Source organism: Euprymna scolopes, chromosome 19 (assembly GCF_053919585.1).
Source record: "Euprymna scolopes isolate OS-2025 chromosome 19, ASM5391958v1, whole genome shotgun sequence".
NCBI lineage: Eukaryota > Metazoa > Mollusca > Cephalopoda > Sepiida > Sepiolidae > Euprymna > Euprymna scolopes.
In genome coordinates, this window is record NC_136500.1 from 37084302 (window position 1) to 37105610 (window position 21309).

The following is a 21309-nucleotide window of genomic DNA, read 5'->3' on the forward strand; positions in this document are numbered from 1 at the left end:
GTCCTCTGATAAGAAGAATAGCATTCTTTGAAACTCCACAGGATAAGGACGTTGTAAATTGTTTTTTTGGAGTATTCAGTCAAACAATACATTTTGATTGTAAAGTTCAACTTACAGTTTTAATTTTCTTTCTCTTATAATAAGCTGTACTCTCTATTGCATATTGAGCTTTTTAAATTCGGTGGGGATTAAATTTTCTATATATAAATACTGTTATTCATATTAGTTTGATGTTTACCATTGCGAATATCAGGTAAACACTACATCCCTTTGATTTCATTGATATATATATATACATCTCAAATTTTAGTCATTCAATGAATTTAAAAATTTATAACGTGAAATGTTTAAATTTCAAATCAAAAGATTTTTATTATTCTATGTAAGATAAAGAATACATTTGAAATATCATAACTTCTTATTCTATAGAATTTCGATGTGTACTATCTCTTCAGAGGAGAAAATATTAGCAAATAGTTATAATGGTTTACACCTTATTTGCTAAAGTCAGTGAGACATGGAAAATCACAATTAAAAATTGTTTGAGTATTTAAATGTCATAGAGTAAGGGAAGTTAATGAAAAGGATATAAAAATTCACATCTAAATTGCATGGCAAAATCCAAAGTGAATGTCTTTGATAGCAGTGTTGTAAAATGATCCAAACTGTATTTTGAGTAATCCACATCACAATGTAATGGTCCAAAGTAGGGATTTTCCTGGACCAATTTTCTTTGTTTATATAATGAGTTCGGTAAAAGATTTTTTTTTTTATATATAGGTCCGGTGGATCTGTTTATTAAATGTATCAGTTTATAAATATTTTTTTATAATTATAGAACATGAGCTTCAAACTCCACTCCAAAATAACTATAATATATATATATATATATATATATATATATATATATATATATATATATATATATATATATATATATATATATATATATATATTTATTCATCCATGTGATAAAAGAAATCATCCAAAAATATAGTATGAAGAAAAATGTTCTGGTATTTTGGCTTTACTTTGAATAATGGATTCATTATAGAAATTGCAGAAAATGTTGACTGAACAATGCTCAAAAATTTGTACATGATCTTGCTGTGGCAGTTGTTTTAGGTGATGTGGAGTATCTGTTGTACCAAAGCAGTTTATAATGCAGGTGATAGTCCATCTTTAGAAAGTCAATAATAAAATGAAAAAAATAAAAATGTATTCTAATATATAAAGCTAGTTGCCTTGATTTACCTGATGTTGTTTGACAATCATGTGGTATTATCTGGAAGCATAAGAAAAAAAATTTACATTCCAATTAATAGTTTGATAAATATCAAAAATAAAGTATGGAAACGTTTGAAGGATATTCTCAATATCAATATTCATTGACAAAGAAAAGATCAATATCCGTGACTATTACTTTAAACTTTTGAATATAAATAAAACAACCAAGGTCAAAGTTGAACAATATGGCCCCAGAAAATATACCAATTGAAATATGTTTAACTCCAACATTTCTAAAGTTAAGGTGTTTAAACCAGTCATCAGACTGGGGGTGTTGGGAAAAATGTGCCTAAGAATTTTAGACTGTCAGCATTGAAAGGGAATTGTATACAAATCCCACTTCCACTACAGTCAAAAGTAGATCAATCGTGTGTAGAGATTGTATTTCCAAATGTACCTATAAAGTATATTTTAACTCATAAAGTAATTACTAATGAATTTCTATTAAGAAATATTGTGACCATCAATCATATGAGACTTTAGTGTGACTGAAAAACAACAATCCATTTTATAAAAATACTAGCCTGGCGTTGTCGGGTGTTTGGAGGTGTGTTTAGCAAAAAAAAAATTAAAAAAATAAAAAATAAATAAAAAAGTGGTAGTAACTCCATTACACGACCGAAAGTCTAAAGCGTTCAAATTTAATGCAGTCAATCAAAAACAAAAAAGATGGCATTAATTTTAAACCTTCCACGAAAGCAAGGTCCTTTTTAATGTGGGAGAAAACCAATACCTCCAAAAAGGGGCATTCTGGCAGTATCCAAATAAATAGTGATTGTATCAATATGAAGAGTTTCCTCTACATTGACCAAGAACCAATTACAGAACAGATACTACCCATGCAAACAAGGCAACACAACGATTCGATGAAAAAAAAAAATAAATAAAATAAAAAAAAAGACGATGTCCATTTGCGCATCTGAAGTATTATGATTTGGGAAGTATACAAAAACTTCTCGAGGAATCTAACAGACGTGAAAACCCCCACCCAAAAAGCCTTTTGTGGACATACACAAATGCTCGTGCCAATTTTGCCCTTTATATAATAAGCTAGCAGGGGTGCCCAGCATTGCCCAGGTATTTGGAAAAAAAAGTTTTAGTAGGCAGGCAGGCTCAAACCCATGATGCGAAGACAGAAAAGAAAGTGAAAGAAAAGCTGAGATCTTACCGCTAAGCTAAGACGCAAGAGGAAGTGAAAAGCATTCAAATTTATCAATGTTAATCAAAAAATTGACTTGAAGTGAATAAGTTAAGAATCACGTAGGTGCAGAAATGAAGGTTGGCTGCAGGCCAGTTTCTGCTGTATTTAGCTTCCCCACAGTGTTGGGAAAAACCAGCCCCCCCCCCAAGGGGGGAGCTCTTCAAATGAATAGCAATTATTTGATATGAAGGGTTTCCCAGAGATTCGTCAAAGCTAATTGCGTTTCTGGAGGTCCGGTCTGGAAAGCCAAGTGGCCTATTTCACTCTGATAAGTTTCGTTTTTATAAAAAAAAGACAAACAAACATGCGAAAGGACGGAATAGAGGGAATTTTATTAAAGTCGATCAAAATAAATGTAGAGACGACATCCGTTCACAAATCGTAGATATTATCATCTAGGGAGTATAAAGAAAGTTCTATAAAAAAAAAAAAAAAAGTAATGTGGTCAAGAGTGCCCCCCCCCCAATGACTTTTGTGAACATACACAAATGATCGCGCCCATTTTGCTCTTTATATAATAGATTAATCTCCCACCAAGAGCAGAGATTTAATTTGCAATGAACAAACACATTCAAATTCATATAGTAAAAATAGTAAAAATATATCATCTCCACATCCTTTTGATCCTGATGTTGTCAAAAATGTAAATAATACTGCTGATAAATCACAATGCAATGAAACTCAGAAGGGGATAAACAACAATCTCCAAGTGAAAATACAGTGATCAATGAAGTTGATAATGGACCTGAGGTTTCAGATACTACAGAAGATGAAACTGACCCCCCAAAAATTATTCAATAACTAAGTTCTTTGGAAATCCACCATGCTGGAACATTTTTCTGTTGTTGATATGGACCTAAAAGACGTTTCAATCATGGATATTGAAAACTTTTATGAATTCTTACATATTCACTCCTAAGCCTTTACATTACAAAGAAAGGAATATTGATAAACAAAGATTTTCAAATATTTATCCTTTTGGTAAGGCTGGTCAAAACAGTACCAGAAGTTTATTTACAACCAAAGATGTTTTGAAAGAAAAAAAAAAAAATAAATAAAAAAAAAATGTTTTTTTTACTTTATGTTTGGGATAAGAAGAAATATACAGTACATATTTTATTTACTCCAGGTAGCCGAGAAAAGGCTCTTAAATCAAGGAGTTTATTACACGTTGAAAAATGTCAAATATTTCAATGGAAAAATGTTTGGGTGTTAAAATGTTGAAAGATGGAAATGTATGAATACTGAAACAAAAGTGTGAACAGGGTAGTTTCAAAAATTCCTAATTCTTCCAGTTATTGGAATGCCCTTAGATCTCAACAAATGCTTATATGAAACTAATGGTCCTGCTACTTTTTTTTTTTTTTTTACATTCTGTTCAGCTAAATATGAGTGGACAGACTTGCAAGCGTATTTGATAAAGCAAAATCCTGATTTCGTTATAAGGTTTGACATACCAATCATATCACTTAGTACATTGGATCCTATGTTGACAACATTCATACATCAAAGATTCAGATCTATTTATCAGTGTATCTTAAACAGTGTTGTTCTAGGTGAAGTGACCCATTATTTTTACAGAATAGAGTACCATTCATCACACACACACACCTCATTTCCAGAGTGTCTTTTGGATTTATAAAGCTCCTATCATTGGCATAGATTCTAATGAAAAAGTTATGGACTTCATAAATAAATATATAACATGCAGACTTCCTTTCCAAAGTGAAAACCTGAGATTGCAAAACATCGTGATGAAGTATCAAAAGCATGGCCATGGTAGTTATTGCCAAACGCCAGTAAAATCAAAATCATGGAAAATTCACTAAAAATGCAGGTTTGGATTTCTCACATTAATTACACTAGTCATTATCTTACTAAATGTACTTGAATCTATACTTGCTTGGATGAGCTCCAATTTGAAGAAAAAAAAAGGCTTGACCATCTTCCCAGACAAGAGATTGAGAAAATGATAAATGATTACAAAGCCTTGCTATTAATTCTATGTATAGGAAATATGGATATTCAATTCACAAGTCCCCTAACAGACTACATTACTAAATATATGATAATGCCCTAACAGACTACATTACTAAATATATGATAAAAGCTGACAATTCCAATCTTAGCAATTCTGATTTGAGACTTGATAAACATATATCTACCCTTTGGAAATTTGCTTATCAATCTTTGAACTCAAAGGAGACAGAGGCATATGAAGCATGTGATAGATGGTTTATTGAAACTCTCTATAACTGTTCAGATGCAGTTCAATTCATATCAACAGTTTTTTTTCCAAATAAGAGAATAATAAGAGTAATGAAGCATCTAAAAGATTCAAAATCAGACAGTTTAGAAAATACAGATATTTTTCATAAAGATACATTATCCAAATAGACCAGATGATTTTGAAGAGAGATCATTAAAGGTTTATTGTATGATAGGGCATAAACCCAAAAATGAAGATAAGACCATCTTATTGAGCTAAAAGAAAATTATTTTATGAAAGAGAGAGAGAGAGAGAGAGAGAGAGAGAGAGAGAGAGAGAGAGAGAGAAAGTCTTGATTTATTATGAGTTTGATCCTAGAACACATTCTCAAAATTATTTCTCTTTACTAATGCTCTATAAACCTTGGAGAATTGAGACAGAATTACTAGGAAATTGCACAACATATGAGGAAACATTTAACGAAGCTATCAGCTCTTTAAATACAATGAAAGGCTATAAAAATAAAGATTGTGATGCAAAAGAGAGAAACATATATAAGATGAAAAATTATAATGAAAAAAAAAAAAGGAAAAATATAAAAGTAAAACAAAAAGACCAGGAACCTTTTAGGGAAACTAAAAAAATTGATAAAGAAGGTGTTGATAGTGAAGAAAATGAAGAAGAAACTTACTTATTGCTTCAAAACTATTCATAATTTGATCCATTACATCAAGGTCATGTTTCATCAAAAGATGACCTAGATGAACTTGTTGGGAATTTGAATTGTGCCCAACTTCGAATATATAAAACAATTACATCAGTCACAGAGCATTCCTTGAACCATGTAACAAGAACATGCATATATGACTCATTTCAGCCACTTCTTCTATATGTCTCAGGTTATGGAGGCACAGGTACAACCTACTTAAAAACTATCATGTCTTGAGCTCATATCAAATCAAAGGAACTATTATGCAAAATTTTGCTTACCGGCCCAACAGATAAGTGCAGCAGGAATTTCTGGAATGACATTGCATAGTGCTCTTAGTCTGTCAATAGAACACCATGGTGTTACAAGACAAGATCTTGCTCTGATGCGAGAAACGGAAGTTTTCGTCATATAGAGTGCGGAGAAAAGGGGATTTTGAACATCTGCGGGGTAGTCCGGGCAGCACTTCCGAGAAAAAGAAAAAAAGAAAGGAACTAGTGAAAAAAAGGCAACACGTGGCCGGACAGAAAAAATATCACAGCCGCTGCGGGATCTTCCATTCACAAGTGAAAGGTGTGTTTTTGTGTTCATTCGATAGTTGCCGTATCACGCGTCATCTACACAACGTCACAATTAGACAAGCCGCGCCTATACCCCACGTCACGGAACAATCACGTCATAACAGACGCGCCATCTCTAAACCCTCCACTCGCCTCTAGACGACCCTTAGAACTTAACAAGACTTTACTGTGGCTATTATAGATGCCGGAAAGGATTCAACAATACCTCATCTGATTTGTGGTAAATAAATATATTTCAATCTACTCAGTTATCATATTCTCGTTTTTGCAACTATCGTATTCTTGTTTTGCAACCATACGCATTTTTCGCCCACAATACATAGAATATAACAATGGTAAAATGAGATTTATCTTTACCAAGTGCCAAGCTGCAAAAATTCCAAGCATTTCTGCAATATGTACAATGTTTTATAATTGATAAGATCTCAATAGTGTCAAATATGACACTGTTGCATGTATATCTAAGGGTATCAGAAATATTTGGCAGTAGACATAGAGATAAAGGATGTTTGGTTCACAAAATATTATTTTTGGTGACCTGCTACAATTATCACCCTTCAAAGGTGATGAGGTATTTATCAATATTTCTGAAGCTCAATTGAAGTTCACAATATCAAATCTTTCACTCTGTTTGCATTTTAAATATGATGAATGGATAATCAATGCCAGAAAGGTGGTACTACTCACTTGAAGAGTTGCTTATTCAGAATTAGAATTGATCACGTTTCTCCTGATGATATAGAGCTTTTAAACTAGTTGCCATTTTGTATTGTACAGCGACTTTTAATTAATACTTCTTAATAAATTTTCAGTCGTAAATATATAATAATTATTTGTTGATCTATACAGAAGAGTTTGTATTCAATTCATTTTCATATGCGTTCCATATCCTAATCACCACCTCACAGGGAATTTTGATAACTTTAAAAGTTACATTTTTTCTGAAAAACTCCAATTTTGTACATAATTCACTAATTCAGTGCTTGTTAAGCTATAGTCGACAAATCGATTTTTTAAATATATCGATTTAAGCAAAATCAATATTACGTACTTAACTGTCATGTCGAAAAGAGCAATATATTAAAAAATTGCAAACTTTTATGGGGTAGAACAACTGTGTTTTTAGTAAAAAAAAAACTATCACTATAGACAAATTGCTAAGGTACTTCACATCTTTTGCTAATCATAGAAATCTTTAATCAAAGTTTAATATTGATGTATAATACATGGTAATGAATTGAATAATCATTGACATTTTTCTTCAAAATTACAGAATGTTCACATGGTTCAAAATCATGAAGAAATACTGTCTTCATTTTTAACACAATTGCAATGAAAACCAAAGAGGAGATATATGTTATTTCTATGAATAAACCAGAAACTAGCAGGAGCAGCGGCAGTGATAATGGCGACGCTGAGACAAAGCCCGTTCGTCGATACAACATAATTGAACACACTAAATACACATGACATTTTTTTTTATGTACACACACATCAACGGGATAACTCGCACCTCACTAACCGCCAGAGGAAGCCGCACATCAAAAGAAAAATCTAAATACAAAACACAAATATCACAGCAGATGCAACTCTGGCACTATATAAACACAAATAATTATTTTACAAAACAATGCAACAGTACAACACCTACTAGAACACATTCACAACTTTCTTAGCTTAAAATCGATATAAAACATAAACAAACACCAAATAGACGACTCCCTACAACATATTAAAACACAAAAAATAAACAAATAAAATGCAAAAACGCTGACCAACGATAAAACCCATCTTTTGTCTATAACTATGTCCGCATCGCAAGTATAAAAATGACAGGTTTTTCGACAAGCGGGTAAAAGGGCCCTGCATGTCACGCTGTGAACACCACTGTTACCATCCATCAGCAGTTTATCCCTCGACAGCGACACCAGCTATTAAGATTACTACTACATTACCGCCACCATCTCACTCGTGATACTGGACAGAAAGCCTTGAAGACTACCCCACTTCCGCTGCTAGATCACCACAGCCCACCAGACAGCGAGGAGTGTCTCACCAATAACAGGAGCCACTGTCACCAACTCGCCACAGCGACACCTGCTTTTAGGATCACTCCTCTCCCGCCATCGCCGCACCCCAGACACCTGAACACTAAGCCACATTTCTGTCATCGCCATCACCGCACATGTATTCCAGACGCCAGAACACACAAGCCATGTTCCTGTTATCACCGCCCTTCACCTCAGCCTGACAATAACTTATATTGTCGCAGAGTTCATTCAACACCCGACCAGCATTCCTACCGCCACCCCGTCGCCATATTATGTCACTATTTGCTTCCATACGCTTGATTTTGTAATATAACAGATAAAACATATGAGAAATATTTATCATCGATATGTATTTGATATAAATGTAAAAGATGAATAATATAAAGAAATTTAAAATAATATATAGATATATATAGATTGTTGGGTCATTTTGAATGTGCATAGAAGTTGGTTTATAGATTAATTTGTTTTGGAGGAATATGTTTTGTAAACATAATATATCAACTAACACATAGATGGGTCTAGGAGTACTTGTAAAAAAAAGGAGCTACTCCATACTCCCCAATTACTAAATCAATTTGGGAGTATGTTTTATGGCATATCAACTCTTTCCAAGTTATTTAATGTCAAATCCAGTAATTACAGAAAAAGATACCTTCAAATATTTATTCATGGTATTGCGTTTGAATGTTTTGTAGAAAAAATTATTTTCATTTTAATTTCACAAAAATATGATAGAGTTTTGAAAAGGGAAGAAAAAAAAAAAAAAATCAACATTTGGTACATTTTAGGCCAGGAAGCAAGTATTCTCAGACAGCCTGATCTGGTAGCATTGGAGGGTTGTGAAATTGGACAAGCAAAAAAGCAAAAAAACAGTAGAAAAAGTAATTTTGGGGGTTTTTCTTCATTATTGTATCAAATTCCAAAAATTGAAATATCGAATTTTAAGGGGAACTAATTGTATCTACTGAATTGTCATCTCACAGTAACGGAAACATTAAAAAATTATGAAAAACGATAAATTAGAAAATTAATTATTAAAGAAATTAGTCATTTTAGCTCATATAATTACTGAAGGCATATATTAGCAGAAGTAGTTCATTTTTGAAAACAGTCAAAAACTTGGATTAATTCAAACCGAGTTATTTCCCCTGTGTTTACATCACACGTGACAAAAACCTGGCAAAATCATTTTTCCATTGAATCATGGAAATACATATTTCATGTAATATTTCAGAAATGTTTAACTAATTGTGATATTACAATTAGTTAGATAACATTGTTGAAATTTACAAAAACAATAATTGTTTTTAATGAGAACTCATATTTTTTAGCTGTTGGATTTCTCTACAATAACGAAGAACCAAATTTTTCCGGGTGGTGAGCTGGGTTCTAGGGGAAGGAGGGGAGAGACTTTGCAAAAGATAGTATGAAGCAGTTTAGCATTGTGCCCGGAAAAAAAAAATTTTGGTGCTTGTCCACAATTTCCTCTGTATTTATAAAAAAAAAAAAAAAAAAATGTGTACAAGTACAACGTATTTAACCGTAATGTTAAGAAAATATTGAACACAAAGAATTATGTAAATTGGGAGAAGACCAAAACTTCTATTTAGGCTTTAGATAGGATCCTGGCATACTACCACTCCAGATCAAAGTGGACTCAGGAGTAATGATAATTAAGGGGTGACTCAACACTCCGCATAGCTCCCAAATTAGGGCATTATAACTGGATGCACATTAAGGTGATTCATAAGACCCTCTTTAAGATTGAAGAACAAATTTAAAATGATTAGCTATTTGTTTTTTTTATCTTAACCATCCCAGAAGTCTTCAACAATTCTTTATTCTGTGGTATAATCTCAATATAAGTGTTAGATGAAACCAATTGATTCATAAAAAAAACATAAAAAAACTCTTTACCCAAAAGTTATCTCCCTTTCCTCAAAGTGGTTGAGACCAGAGTTATATATATTATATTGTAAACTAGTTGTCATTTTGTATTGTACAGCGACTTTTAATTAATACTTCTTAATAAATAGTTTTTTTCAGTCGTAAATATATAATTATTTGTTGATCTATACAGAAGAGTTTGTATTCAATTCATTTTCATATTCGTTCCATATCCTACAATAATCACCACCTCACAGGGAATTTTGATAACTTCAAAAAGTTACATTTTTTCTGAAAAAAAAACCTCCAATTTTGTACATAATTCACTAATTCAGTGCTTGTTAAGCTATAGTCGACAAATCGATTTTTTAAATATATCGATTTAAGCAAAATCAATATTACATACTTAATTGCCATGTCGAAAATAGTAATATATCCAAAAATTGCAAACTTTAGTAGTAGGAGTAGAACAGCTGTGTTTTTAGTAAAAAAAAAAAAAAAAACCCCAAAAACTATCACTATAGACAACAAATACTGCAGTCATGGCAATTAATTAAATAATTTTTTTTTTTTTTTTTTTTTTTTTCTCGTCCATAAATGTTTATCTACCAAGTTGATCTTAAATATTGTATAATCAATCCATTATATTATCATTTTCAGTCCCCCACCCCTAATTTCTGGCTCCCATCTTATCTCGCAATTACTTATAACGTCACCAACTAACTTCAGAAGAACCCCCCCCCCCCATCCGATTTTGTTTTATATCATAAGTTGCTTAAAACGTGATTAGTTAAAGTTCAGAATAAAATCACGCTTTCTCTTAACGGTTAATTTAAAAAAAAAAATCTTCTGAACGCTATTAAAAGTTAAATTCTTCACTAGTTTGGAGACGGAATGCGTTGTTGTGATAAGTGATTTTCTCTATTAATTCGCACTTTTTATTTTAAGATTCAAATATTAATAACTACATTTTATTTCAGTATTTAATTTATGTATTTCTGTTGTATTAAATGCTAGCTTTAATTTTTTTTTTTTTTTTTTTTTTTTTTTCTCGTCCATAAATGTTTATCTACCAAGTTGATCTTAAATATTGTATAATCAATCCATTATATTATCATTTTCAGTCCCCCACCCCTAATTTCTGGCTCCCATCTTATCTCGCAATTACTTATAACGTCACCAACTAACTTCAGAAGAACCCCCCCCCCCATCCGATTTTGTTTTATATCATAAGTTGCTTAAAACGTGATTAGTTAAAGTTCAGAATAAAATCACGCTTTCTCTTAACGGTTAATTTAAAAAAAAAAATCTTCTGAACGCTATTAAAAGTTAAATTCTTCACTAGTTTGGAGACGGAATGCGTTGTTGTGATAAGTGATTTTCTCTATTAATTCGCACTTTTTATTTTAAGATTCAAATATTAATAACTACATTTTATTTCAGTATTTAATTTATGTATTTCTGTTGTATTAAATGCTAGCTTTAATTTTTTTTTTTTTTTTTTTTTTTTTTTCTCGTCCATAAATGTTTATCTACCAAGTTGATCTTAAATATTGTATAATCAATCCATTATATTATCATTTTCAGTCCCCCACCCCTAATTTCTGGCTCCCATCTTATCTCGCAATTACTTATAACGTCACCAACTAACTTCAGAAGAACCCCCCCCCCATCCGATTTTGTTTTATATCATAAGTTGCTTAAAACGTGATTAGTTAAAGTTCAGAATAAAATCACGCTTTCTCTTAACGGTTAATTTAAAAAAAAAAATCTTCTGAACGCTATTAAAAGTTAAATTCTTCACTAGTTTGGAGACGGAATGCGTTGTTGTGATAAGTGATTTTCTCTATTAATTCGCACTTTTTATTTTAAGATTCAAATATTAATAACTACATTTTATTTCAGTATTTAATTTATGTATTTCTGTTGTATTAAATGCTAGCTTTAATTTTTTTTTTTTTTTTTTTTTTTCTCGTCCATAAATGTTTATCTACCAAGTTGATCTTAAATATTGTATAATCAATCCATTATATTATCATTTTCAGTCCCCCACCCCTAATTTCTGGCTCCCATCTTATCTCGCAATTACTTATAACGTCACCAACTAACTTCAGAAGAACCCCCCCCCCATCCGATTTTGTTTTATATCATAAGTTGCTTAAAACGTGATTAGTTAAAGTTCAGAATAAAATCACGCTTTCTCTTAACGGTTAATTTAAAAAAAAAAATCTTCTGAACGCTATTAAAAGTTAAATTCTTCACTAGTTTGGAGACGGAATGCGTTGTTGTGATAAGTGATTTTCTCTATTAATTCGCACTTTTTATTTTAAGATTCAAATATTAATAACTACATTTTATTTCAGTATTTAATTTATGTATTTCTGTTGTATTAAATGCTAGCTTTAATTTTTTTTTTTTTTTTTTTTTTTTCTCGTCCATAAATGTTTATTTATCTACCGAGTTGATTGCAAAAATAGATTACCTAATTGTACTCATTTTTAGTTCGTGGGAGGGGAATCTATCACCATACTTTCCCTTAAACAGGTCCGTTGGACTTTTATTAAGTACAATACTTAATAGTTATTTTTTTATTTTATTTTATTTTTTTTTTTTTTAATGGAGAGTAGAAAACGCATTGTGGATGCGTTATCGGCAGCTCCTGTTACTCTCGCTTCTTCTTATTTGTCCCTCAGTCCTCATTTTTAAATGAGTGATTTTTCTGACAAAGGGAGAAGAAAAAGCTGTTTTCTAGGTTGGCAGTATTTTTGCGCGAACAGTTGGCAGAGTTGGTGGAAATTTTCTGTTTCTATGTCTATCCTTGTAGCCATGTCACTAGTAAGGGTGCTGGAGGTAAACGTTTTGTCTGGGCTGACGTTATCCGCCTGATAGTCAGGGACCCGAACCTTGGATTAACCACTAAGGAGGCTGTCCTATCAGCAGGTGCAAAGTACTGGGGCTGCTGTATTGCCATTTGGTGAATGGAATCTGGACCATGCAGTAGCTTCTGGTGGGGCCTCTCGATGCCATACTAGTGGGTAATTGTTACGGCTTTACCTTATCATGTGGTACAAAAAAAAAAAAAAAAAAAAAAAAAATTCTTCGTTTCTTTTTCTCTCTTAGTTTCCCCTCTCTGTCCTGCTCTAAGTAAATCTGTCGACCTAGTCCACAAATTCCAAAATTTCATCATGACAAGTTTCAAGAAAAAATACACGATTAAACCCGGTTCTCCAACTTCCAACGTAGACCCCTACTACCATGTCTCCTTCTCCAACATCAGGGGTCTACGTTCTAACCTTCCAGAGGTTGAAACCCAATTACAGGAGACTAAACCAGACCTTTTATTTTTAAGTGAAACTGGCATTGGACAGGCTATTTCCCTTGATGAGTTTGCAATTACAGGATACTCTAACTTAACTTCTAAATCTGACCCCCAAGATCGCCATGGGCATGGAATATGTGCCTATATTAAAGATAGCTTTCCATGTGGGAGGGACATCTCCAGGGAAGATCCTAACTTACCTTATATGTGCTTCCGGGTTGCTTTAGCTCACACTACTGCATTTATATTTACTCTCTATCGCCCCCACAACAGCGGAGTTACTATCTTTCAAAGCATATCTGAGAAAATTGACCAAGTCCTTTCTACTTATCCTTCAGCTAACATTCACGTATGTGGAGACTTCAATGTTCACAACGTCGAATGGTTGACCCACTCAAACAAGACCGATGATGAGGGGAGGTTCTGTCATGATTTCTCCATTGCCTATGACCTCACTCAGATTGTTCAGGAACCTACCCGTGTGCCCGATAATGACGGCCAGTATGCGAGCCTACTAGACCTTTTTCTCACAACTTGCCCTGAACTATGTTCAGTTTCTGTTCTGTCGCCTCTTGGATCTTCCGACCACTCTGTTGTATCAATTAAGATAAAAATGAAATGTAATAAGTCCCCAGACGTACCTCTTCATCGTACAGTATATCGATACACTAAGGCTGACTGGGATAGCTTCCGTACATTTATATCTGATCTACCTCTGCATTCCATGTTTAAAAAGGATGTGTCCTCTATAGTATTAGACCTAACTGAATGGTTAATTGTAGGTATTGACCATTTCATACCCTCTAAAAAGTTTCAGCAAAAACCTAACAGCCAGCCATGGTTCTCTCCAGAATGTGCTGCTGCCATTGCGCACAGAAATCACTTTTTCCACTGCTTCAAACGTAATAGATGTATGGAAACTAAAGCCGTTTTCAGGACTGCCAGCAACCATTGTAAGAAAGTAATAAGGAACGCAAGAGAGTTGTATGCTCAATCTGTTAAGTCCAAAGTAGCTGAGCAGCGGCTTGGTTCCCACCAGTTTTGGCAAATAGCAAACAGAATCCTGAACAGAAGCGTGTGCTCCATCCCAACTATTATCAATGGATCTGAGGTAATCTCGTCAGCATCAGACAAAGCCAAACTCTTTGTCAAGAACTTTGCAGCTAATTCTACCCTTTGCGACCAAGACCGCCAACCCCCAATATTTCCTCTTGTATCAGAAAACACGCTATGTGATATACGTATATCTGTACGTGATGTTGCCAAACTAATCAAAAACCTTGATTCCAGTAAAGCAACTGGCCCTGATGGTATTCCAATTATAGTACTCAAAAAACTTCAACCTGAACTAGCGCCCATACTTACAAAACTGTTTAAACGTTGTCTTAAGGAGAATAGTTTCCCATCTCCCTGGAAAATCTCATCAGTATGCCCTGTATTTAAGAATTCAGGTGATCGCTCATCCCCCTCTCAGTACAGGCCAATAAGTCTCCTGTGCGTCATGAGTAAGTTGCTAGAATCTGTATTAAATACAGAAGTAATCAAACATCTCAACAAAAATAACCTTCTTAGTGACACTCAATATGGTTTCCGTTCTGCTAGATCTACAGCAGATGTCCTTACAGTTATATCGCATAGGATTAGCAAATCTCTCGACGGTGGCAATCTTTCTAGGGCAATTGCTCTTGACATATCTAAAGCCTTTGATAGGGTATGGCATAAAGGTTTACTTCATAAGATCGCTAGCTATGGTATAGCTGGAAAAGTCTTCTCAATTATTAAATCATTTCTTTCTGATAGATTCATAAGAGTAGTAGTTGAGGGGCAAAAATCAGAAGCTCACAATATTAATGCCGGTGTCCCTCAGGGATCCATCCTGGGCCCAACTCTTTTCCTGATCTACATTAATGATCTTCCAAATCATATCCTTACATCATTTGTAGACATTTATGCTGACGACACTACCATTTATGGTACCACATCTAAGACAGTAAACGAGCAAGTTCTCTCCAATTCTCTCTCCTCTGATCTTGAGCACGTAGTACAATGGGGAAAGGAGTGGCTGGTTACTTTTAATGCATCTAAAACCAAGCTTCTCTCTTTACATCATCAACATTCTAATCCACATTTGTCATCAATTGAAATGAATGGCTCTCGTCTTCAGGAGGCCTCAAGTTTTGACAAGCTTCTGGGCTTGACCATTACTCCTGATCTTAAATGGAACACGTATATCAAATCTGTTGCCAAGGCCGCTGGAAAAATGGTGGGATCTTTCTATCGATCCAGTAGATATCTCACTGCTGATGTTATTCTCTATCTATATAAGAGCCAGGTACGTCCAAGGATGGAATACTGTTGCCACATCTGGGCAGGAGCTGCTAGAAAGATCTTGTCCTGCCTTGATAGAGTTCAAAATAGACTTCGTAGCCTCGTAGGAGATGTCCTTTTCTCCTCCTTGCAACCTCTATCTCACAGAAGAGATGTTGCGAGTTTGTCTCTGATGTATCGTTATTTTCATGGAAAATGTTCGACTGAGCTTCAATCTATGGTCCCCCCTCGCCAAACTTTCACAAGAAACACTCGTCTAGCTGTAAACACTATCAATAATTTCCCCCACTCTTTATCTGTGCCTAAACCTAAACGTAGATTCCATGAACAAAGCTTCTTTCTTAGAACTGCACGCCTGTGGAATTGTCTTCCGTTTTCCTGCTTTCCGGCTGACTACAATATGGTTTTGTTCAAGTCTAAAGTAAATAAGTTCTTGATGAGCCGTTCCATATAAGTTATTAAATTTACCAAATTTTCATTACTAATGATTACTATATTGACCAACTTCTACTGTACACTCTTTAACCCTTATCCTTGAGTGGCCTCTGGGCCTTGATAATGTGGTGATGCCTTTGTAAAAAAAAAAAAAAAAAAAAAAAAAAAAAAATTTAAAATATTCCTTTTGGAGTTATGTCCCCTGCGTTTAACTTCCTACTGCACCTTATGTTATACACCAAAGAAAAATGTGATTTTACCTAATTTTCCATAAAAATTACTTTTAACTAGAAATACATTTCTACTTGATTTAATATATTACTATTTTCAGCATGACAAGTAAATTATATTGCTTTTGCTTAAAACAATATTTTATTAAAGAATTAATCTGTCAACTTTATCTTAACAAGCACACATAATTCTTACTTCTCTCCTATCTGCATTAGAAATGTGCATCCAATAATTGATCTGAAGCTTCAGCTAGAGATGTTTGCAATGACAATGCTATCTTTAGTAGTCATAATCATGTTTTTTTAAGTTGCAATTCTGATTAGCAACATCTGTCTCCAGGTACAGAGAAAGGGTTGAGATCTCAACAACGATATCTTTGTACGCATCCAGGTTGATGGAAGGTATCAAACGACTTCTTTTTTCATAAACCTCTGTTTGAAATGTCAGCTCTTTGTATGCTGCTGCATTGCTGGAAAAGGGGACGCGATATCTCAGATGGCCTGCAGTTGACCTGTGGCGAAAATGCAATCTAAAATTAAATTAAGAATTTAATGTATCGCCAGTTTCCCAATTTGAGATACATACAGTTTTATTATTACCCATTTAATAGGAGTATACATATTATTCGCTCAATAAATTCAGTCACGCCCCTTGAATCAATTTCCAGTTATGTTAAGTCTAGTTATCTCCCTTACACCCTTACATATTTTGGTGAAATCAAAACATGCTTACGTCCCTTTGTGTTGCAATATTTTTGAGTCATAATAGGGTAGGTATTTATTTGCTTCCCCACGTAAGCAAAATATGATACACGGTCGGTTTTAATGGGGTATGGTTCCTCACAATTAGATTTTATTTATAAACACTGCTGCTAGGGACGAACTGACGAATCAAGTTAATTCACGTTCTGCTATCAACTAATTAAAAACCAGAATTGCTCCATAAAAATAAAACCTTTTTCGCAACGTTGCATACGTTTTCTTCCTGTCAACATGAGAAGGATCTTCTGCTCTTTAACTGCAAAATTATAAAGTCCGGAACCTGTACAGAACAGCTGTCTATTGAGAATTTATCATCTGCAGGACTTGTATAGAATAACGACCCATTGGAAACTCTTCTGAAACTAAACATGGCTTCCAACTCAAGACTTTGGATGTGATTTGAACGAGAACTTATGAGGCTACACACTGCTGTTGTAGGATGGCCGGCCATGTTTGTTTTTGATATGATTACATGCAAAGAGCAAACGTGTTAAAATAAATCTCATTTTTACTCATTTCCATCAGTCTTGTGTATTTCTTTCAGTTTTTACCCGTAACGCCGAAGGTTATTCCAAAAGTAATGCCTCCTATTTCGTAACTCAAAAATTAAAATGTTGAGTCACAAAGATGGAATGACATCATTAAAGCGAACAATCATTTGTGCTCCAGAATTTATTTTTCTACATAGTCATCACCATTCTCAATGCACTTTGCCAATCTATTTTGATACCTTTGTTGTAAAAATCCAAAGCACTCTTTGTCATTAACATCTGTCGCCACTCTAAAATTGGTCAACACATCTAAATGCGTAGACATCAATCGCATTTCTTTTGTAAATGTTCACCAGGTGCTAGTGAATATGTATCGGTTCAATTTTTTTTTGCATGAAGCAATTCAATGACGTATCTCTGCGTCTAACACACGTTCATGACAAGAATTGCTTTCTTAGACTCTCATATCATCAATAACTTTAACAGAGTGATGAAACTACCAGATTATAGATGCATTAGTTCAGTTATCATAACAATGCAATTTGTAATCCCCTCTGATCTTTTCAAGTAGAATAAAATATTCTAGGCATTGCTTTGGAATGCTTTTCCTATGCTGACTATGGTAAGAAATGCTTCTGAAATTTTTGAAGTACAAAAAAAACTTCCACATGCATAGTATGAGACTGGAAATCAATGTACTCATCTTTCCTTGGCCTTGAGCCCTATATTTGTACAGGATTAAATACAGAGGATCATCATCATCATTGCATCTAGATTAAAATGGCTCCTGGGCATAGAGATTGTTACATAATTCTACCAAAACCTATATGTTGTATTGTTGGTCTACGTAACGTGTGTATACATAATTATTTATGTTCGCCTATGATCGTCTTTAGTGTGTTGAAGGTATGTATGTGTCAATATGTGTAATCGTTTAGTGTGTATATTATTCCTCATTAGTATGTGCGACTGTTTACACATTACACATATAGATACAGTTCCCAGGGAATATAACTGTTTACAAACAGTTCCTTATGGAACTTTTTAGCATCTTTGTCTATTTGACCCAGAGAAAAAAAACTCATACCTCTTAGCAGTCGCAACACATTGATATATCATTCTGGGTGTGTTCCTGAAGATGCAAACTATTTTTTCCTCCCAAAACTTGAAACAACCAAATTAGATTCTACACATTTAACATTTATTCATGGTTGCTATTTTTGTTCTCCGAGTGCATGCCGTTTCTTTTTGGTGAGTACATCCCGCTGTCTTTCCAGCCAAATGCTTACATGACTCAACTCCAACTCTCAGACTAACTGCTAACTGGTTTGTTTTCCAATTGACTGTCTCACTCTCTAAGCTACCTGTATATAAATCAAACTCTTCCTTTGTTTGATTTCCTGACCTTTTCTCTCAGGTCACTAACATGGTCACTGTTTTGATCTAAATTCTATTTTACCAAGTTCAAGTTCTTGATACATATTTAGCTGACATTCAATTATCTCAAATTCGAAACATCTCAAACTAATAGTTTTAGTTTCCAACATTACTCTTTGTTATTAAAACATTTCCTATGAATGTTTCCTATTTCATAACATCGAGATTTTGTATAACAATCGCCTCACTTAATTAGCGATGCCCAGCTAATATATAATAAAAAGAGACTTCAAAGACTTTCTCTATACAAGCTGTATATTATTTTTTCTTTTTCATGCTTTATCTGATATTGTACAGGCAATTATACAACCTAGCAAGACCCATGGAAATTTCACAGAATGAAAAATATATTTAATCAACAGATATATTTTGATAAAGTTGATATTTCTCTGGATAGCACAAAAAATTAATTTTTTGGACAGAAAAACTAATAACATGCAAACACGCGTTTATTAACATTTCTATGAAATTAGTGTCCATTGTATTTTCAATATAGAATCAACCCAACTGAGATAAATTAATAAGTACTAATAAATATTCAAAATATTATTGTGCTACATAGTTCAATACAAATAATAAAATCACATTTTAAGGGAATCTCCTCCAGTCAAGCATCTCTTGGCAGACAATGTTTTTTTTTCTTTCAAATGTTCCCTTTTTCCTGTAATGACTTTGTTCTTCAGTGAAAAACCACTGCTGATCAAAATTATGAGTTTCATTCTCACATCATTACAACAATGATCATATAGTTTGATATTCGAAAACGAGGCTACCTTAAAGGGAAATCACTCATATTCTTGGCCAGGGCGGCTAGACTAGATGTTTTAAAGTGAAAGTTTGCGAATTTGGCTTTCAAAAGTTGAATTTGGCCTTTTATGGATTAAGGAAGGAACAAGAATATTACATAGATGAACGTAGACCAAATGGAATATAAGAGGTTAACACAGATATAATGGTTCGTAAAGAATCAATGACTTATGCTTATTTAAATAAAGAATCTCGTACATTTTCGGGTGATCATCCTGGTTGCAATGCCAACTAGTAATAAACAACTGTTGTTGAATTTCTGTGTTAGTCGTACATTTCTCATCATAGTAAAGGAAGCGGTGAAGAAAATGCCCGGAGTTGAATCTGCAATAAAAAGAAAACAAAAAGTGAATTGAGAGAATAACGATTTTATTTTATTTTTTTATTAGAGAGAGAGAGAGGAAAAAATAAAAAAAAATCAAGAGATGTTAAAAGAAATAGCTGCACCGACTCAAAGTCAAACCAGATTATAAAAACCTGGATCTTTTAGGTACAATTCACATTGCTCAAAATTAAACTTGGTTTCATTTACGCATTGTCTTTAGGAAGACAAAAACAAAATTTTACATTAAAATTGATGTATAGAATTATTTCTGTTGTTATAATAGGCAAATTGTTCATCTTTATAAAACAACGATTATCATATCATATCTTATCGCCTATTGCCTCTAGCTGTTTCCATCTTTGCAGAATTCGTCTATCCTCCTTCGGATTAAAATCAACACAGTACGAATCTATTAATTAATAAATTATAAATAATAGCCTTATTTTGGATGATGTTCAGTTGGGCAGAACTTTCCGTATTTAATGGGAGAAATCTCTATGGCCACCTTCAGAAAAATAAGTTCAGAGTTTATAATTTAAGAATTAATCCACCTATTCATTTAAATGTCATACACATTATGTGTATATATATATATATATATATATGAATAAAAAAGAATGCGAAAAGTATAAAAGCTTATAACTTTTCTTTATTCGTTTTCTATTGGTGACGTGCAGGAATACAAAATAATAATATTATGAAAAAAAATTAAAACTTTTTTTATAAGTACATTATTTTCGACCGATCCTTCAGTCTTCATCGGTGTAGTGAAAGTATGAGGATGCACGGGGAAAAGGGGAATGGAAAAGGAAGGAAGGTAGAGGAGGAGGAGGAGGAGAAGGAGGTATAGCCAATGAGAAGGTGCCACGTCAGTCTTAAATATATAAACATAAGTACGCACATACACACAGTACATATATACATACAAACGAAAAATTAAAAATTAAACAGTAAATAAAAATGAGAAACGCGTCTTTAACCATCTAATCTTTTGAATTCTAACGATATTATTTATTCTAAGAGAGAATAAGAATTCAAAGGATATAAGACGTTATGAGGAGAAACCATATGATGCTCATTTGTAATTTAACGGCTATTTCTCGTTCGAAAAAGAACGAAAACGTTGTTTCTAAATTCAACCGTTTTAAGACAAAAACGAAACACTACTTTTTATTAATATGTATATTAATATGTACATATACATACGTATACAAGTACTTAATAAAAGGTATGGTATAGCTGGAAAA

At 33.3% G+C, this 21309-nt stretch overlaps 1 protein-coding gene across 1 annotated transcript in view; it reads right to left on the reverse strand.

The window, feature by feature from the left end:
* Nucleotides 1-21309, reverse strand: part of LOC145303534 (actin-related protein 3) — a 403282-nt gene that overhangs the window by 141506 nt on the left and 240467 nt on the right. Inside the window, exons 2-3 of the mRNA XM_080144997.1 lie at nucleotides 19936-20061; nucleotides 1255-1285 (exon numbers count right to left, since the gene is read on the reverse strand). The gene's annotated coding sequence lies outside the window, so the exon portion shown is untranslated. The remainder of the gene's footprint in view (nucleotides 1-1254; nucleotides 1286-19935; nucleotides 20062-21309) is intronic.